This window comes from Orycteropus afer, unplaced genomic scaffold (genome assembly GCF_000298275.1).
Source record: "Orycteropus afer afer isolate SDZICR_OR568_19922 unplaced genomic scaffold, OryAfe1.0 scaffold00034, whole genome shotgun sequence".
In the NCBI taxonomy this organism is placed as follows: Eukaryota; Metazoa; Chordata; class Mammalia; order Tubulidentata; family Orycteropodidae; genus Orycteropus; species Orycteropus afer.
Genome location: NW_006921621.1, coordinates 15,363,659 through 15,368,614, shown reverse-complemented (window position 1 = coordinate 15,368,614; position 4,956 = coordinate 15,363,659). Strand labels below are relative to the sequence as shown.

The 4,956-nt window shown below is 45.5% G+C and overlaps 1 pseudogene; it reads right to left on the bottom strand.

Moving 5' to 3' along the window:
- Nucleotides 1–1,482: 1,482 nt before the first annotated feature.
- LOC103193185 lies at nucleotides 1,483–2,346 on the bottom strand (annotated as a pseudogene).
- Between the last annotated feature and the right edge of the window lie 2,610 nt (nucleotides 2,347–4,956).

The following is a 4,956-nucleotide window of genomic DNA, read 5'->3' as shown; positions in this document are numbered from 1 at the left end:
AGTGCATGGAGGGATGGACACAGGGAAGAGGTAACTTCGGGAGGAAGTGGGGGGGAAGCTGTTGCATTGGGGTAAATTGTAGTCAATGTCATGAGACAGTGTATGTGAACTGCTGTATGGAAAGTGAATTTTCTCTGTAAATTTTCATCCAAATCATAGATAGATAGATAGGTAGGTAGATAGGCAGGCAGGCAGGCAGACTCTAGGAGGGAGATAGAGTAGGTAGAACTAAGTGAAGAGATGATGCTTCACGCCTCATTGCTGCAGGCTCTTCAGCCCTGCACTGCTTTGATTCCTGCCCTTTTGTTACTTGTCCTTGTGCCATCAGGTGTCTGCTACTTCTTTCCAGTAACTCAGCTTAGTTCCCCATCCTAAAGAAATGAGTCCTTACCTCTGAAATTATCCTAGTTCCTTTTGGTCCTTCCCAAACTTCTCAGTAATGAAAATAAGGACTAACATTTCCTGAGCACTTGCTCTCTACCAGTTGCTTTGCTAAGCATTTAACGTGGACTCTCTCATTTAATCTGTAACTACTCTGGTAGCCAAATGCTCTTATTCTTATTTCATAGATTAGGAAATGGAGGCTCAGAGAGGTCAAGTAGTTTGCCCAAGGTCACACAGCTAGCAAGTGAGCCACTGTTGCTGATGTAGATGGTGTGTTACATCCCTTAAGTTATTGCAGTGGGAAAAGAAAGATCAAGAACAATTTCTCTAGAGCAGTGGATTTTCAAATTGTGGGTTGCAGCCAGCATTAAAAGAAAAAGAAGAAGGAAAACATAATTGAAACTATCATAGTATATTGTACTGTAAAAGTAGATACTATTTTACAAAATTCTGTTTGTTATATTTGATACATATATGTACAACATTGGGTTGTATATTAGTAAGCTATTGTAATGATGCTACATAATAGCCTCAAAATCTCTGGTTTATAGCAACAAACATTTTTCTTACCCACAATCTGCAGATTGGCAACGTTTGATCTTGGCTAGGCTTAACTGAGTTCCATTGGGCTTGACTCCAGGCTGCAGGTCTGGTTTATTTAGGTCTATTGTGATAGCACCCAGAGCATGCTCTTAAGTGGTGGCAGAAACACAAGAGGTCAAGCCACATCACATATGCATGCTTAAACCACAAGCCTGTTCACATGTTATCAGCCAAAGCAATTCACATGGCGAAACCCAGCATGAACTGCAGTAACGTGGCAAAGGATGTGGATGTATAACTACAACATGAAGGGTGCAGAGTTGGGATCAGTCATTTAATTTGCCACAGATGTGACACAAAAATTACTTCTTACCTTTGAATTTTACTCAAAAGTATTTGAAAGGCTCCATTCTATGTCATTAATCACAAAATCCTCTTCTCACTCCTAATCTTTTTTTGGAAGAGACACAACACTCTTTTCCTATTGATGGTCAGGGGAGAAAGAGGACACCAAGAGCAAGATGCAAATGCCATTTTACAGGACAGGAGCCCCTGTCAAATTACAGCTTTTGGGCACAGTCGGCAGTACACTTGCTCCTTGTGGAAAAGAAAGTGCTTGTTGGCCAGGTTCATGGAGCATTTTTTTTGCAGTGGAAGCAGGAGTTGGGCCAGGATTGTCCTTCATAGGCCACCACACTGGAGCCTTTACCAAACCCAGTGATGGGGTTCTTGCATCCAGCACACTTCTTGGCCACAAAATTCTTGTAGCAATTCATGCAACAACACTTGTCCACAGTGGTGAAACACTGCCCAGCCAGCTTCTTAGAGCAGGTAACACACACGGAGGACTCGGCATGCCACGGTTGATCCTGGTAAGTGATTCCTCCAGAAGTGATGGCCTTACTGCGCTTCATGCAATGCTTGGCAAACTTGGTCTCGTGGCACGTCACGCAGTAGAAGTCTTCCCTTTTAGGGAAGAAGCTTCCAGTCCCAATGACTTGTTTGCAGTGGCTACAGGTAAAGCAGTCTTTGTGCCAGACGGTCCCCTTGTACCTCCATCTTTTGATCTCCTGCTACAATCAGCTTGAAACATCCTTTGTACTTGGAGGAGTCCTCACAAGTGGAGCACTTGTTCCACAGGATCTTGTTGCCCTTGGCCACAAAGGCCTCATTGGCCAGAGGGTGAAGACACTTGGAACAGTGGAAGCAGGTAACGTGCCAGTAGCAGTTCCTATAATGCAGCTCCTTGGAATCTGCACCAGTAGGCTTGCAGCATTCTACACAGGTGTTGGCACAGAACTTGTCAAAGCACTTCAGGCAGCAGTGGTGGCCATCCTTCCGCACATCTTTCTTCCCCTGAAGCTACTCCCAGCAGTAATGACAGTCCGTTTTCTCAGCCATCGTGCCCACCTTGTATCTGGAGGGAACTCACAGTAGATGTGTGGAAAATAAGATGTATTCTGCGAGGGCTGAACACAGTTGTCGAGAACTCCCAACGTGTCATGTGCCTATCATGGTGTCAGGCACAGAGTCACGCCAACACTGTCCACCGTAGCATGGGAGATGGTGATCTCCATTCTCTCGTCTAAGAAGCATTCTGGCTGTACTTCCTCTAAGGCAAATTTGTTCATACTCTGGCAGTCCACATGGTATAGTCTATATTCCTCACCAACAGCTCAATTCAAAGGTGTCATTTCTTTAGTCTTCTTTTTCATTGTCCAGTTTCACCTGCATATGAAGTGACTAAAAAGACCAAGGCTTGGGTCAGGTGCACCTTAGTTATCAAAGTGACGTCTTTGCTTCTTAACACTTCAAAGAGACCTTTTGCAGCAGAGTTTGCCCATTGTAATACAGCCTTTGATTTCTTGACTGTTGTTCCCATGGCATTGATTGTTGGTCCAAGAATTAAATCCTTAACAAGTTCATTTTTTCACCATTTATCATGATGTTGTTTATTGGTCCAGTTGTAAGGATTTTGGTTTTCTTTATATAAAGCAAGCTGGAAGTCTGAATTTACCATGTTAGCAGGGCCATGCTCTCTTCAAAGTCTCTAGGGGAAGATCCCTCCTTGTTTCTTCCAGCTTTTAATAGCACCAGGCATTCCTTGACTGTTGTTGTTTGCCATTGAGTCAGACCTGACTCATAGCGACCCCTCCTTGGGTTTCCAAGGCAGTATCACTATGGAAGTAGATTGCCCAACCTTCCTTCCAAGGAGTGGCTGGTGGGTTTGAACCGCCAGCCTTCTGGTTAGCAGTCAGGTGCCTTAGGCACTATGCCACCAGAGTTCCTGTTCCTTGACTAGTGGCAGCATAACTTCAGTTCTCAATGGAGTCCTTTCTGTGACTCCCTGTGTATCTTCTTCTCTTGGGACTCAGATGTCACTGGCCCAGACCCCTAGGAGCCAGATTTATTTGGCCCTGCCCCCTGGAACCAGGAAGTTGTTAGCCGCCTCCCCCCACACACACACAACCCATATGTTATTGGTCCGGGCCCCTGCAACCCGGAAGGCCTTTTCACTCCTGATCTTCTTGACTGCTCAGCAGTGGCTAGCATTGCTGGCCACATCTGCCTCTTAACCTCTCCTCCCTTGACTTTTGTGAAGGCACCAGTCTCTGACTTCTCTGACCATTCCTTCTCCATCAGAAGCTTCCTTCTCTGTCTGACCCTAAAACCAAACCGGTTGTTGTTGAGTCGATTCCAACTCATGGTCACCCCACGTGTTCCAGAGCAGAACTGCTCCACAGGATATTTTTCTTGTTTTTAATTTTTATTGTGATTTGGGTGAAAGTTCACAGAGCAAATTCATTTTCCGTACAGCAGTTCCTACACATTTTGTCTCATGACATTGACTGCCATACCCCACAATGTAACTGTTCTGGTTACCTAGTGCCCCTCTGACAGGAATACACCACAAATGGGATGGCCTTAACAAACATGAGTTTATTCTCTCACAGTTTGGAGGCTTTAAGTCCAAGTTCAAAGTGCCAGGCTCTAGGGGCTGTGTGAAAGCCCCTCGACCTTGGGCTTCAGCTCTGCCACTTGCTCCTGGCCCACTGAAGCTAGAGGCATCTTTTCACTCAGACAGCTGCTGGCTGCCGAGGCTAACAAGACCAAGGTTGACAAATAAAGTGGCATAGTCCTGATGTTACCAAAACCACACACGACAGGTCATTAATTCAAGTCCATTGTAAGTTCCCAGGTTGGCAGAGCATGGCAGGCTGCCGAACAATGACACAGCTATATGCAGGGTCCAAGCATGCCATATGCTAGAGATCATTCCCAAAACTGTTACGGGAAACAGACCATTTCCCAAAACAAACCACATACCCAAAGCAGCTACTCAGCTGCTCCAATAGATTCCACCATGGAGTTAATTACCAGTCTCACCATGGGAAATAACTACATTCAACTGCCCAGCCACTCAACCAGGCCCAGCCAAGTTGACACACAAACTTAACCACCACAGTAACAGCTCCCTTCCTGCTTCCTCCCCGTAGTTAACCTCTTCCTTGTGTCCTTCTTCCCCATGTACTCCTGCCCCCCTAGCTGGCTTCCTGTGCAAACACTGCCCTTCTGTTCACCCACGATTGATAGTTCCAAAGAGTGTATCTACCTGATATTAATGTTCACTCCATATGCCTATTTGGCTGGAAGCCACAGGAGTTCAGTTCCAGACCTGAAGGGGAACTAGGGGCCATAGTCTCAGGGTTCTCACCAGCCTCTATCAGACCAGCAAACCTGGTCGTCGTCGTCTTCTTCTTTTTTTTTTTAATGATTTTCAGTTTTGTTCCACATTGTTCTCCCAGGATCTCCTGCATCAGTCCACCTCCAAGTGGTTGACAGGGGTAGCAGGGCACCATCTAGTTCTGGTCTCATGGTCTTATAGGCTGAGGATCACATGGACTACTAGTCCCTTGGCCTAATTGTTTCCATGTATCTTTGGTTTGCTCCATTCATCTTTGCTCTGGATGAAGAGAGACCCATCATTGCATCTAGATGGCTGCTTGCAATCCTTTTTTTTTTTTTTTT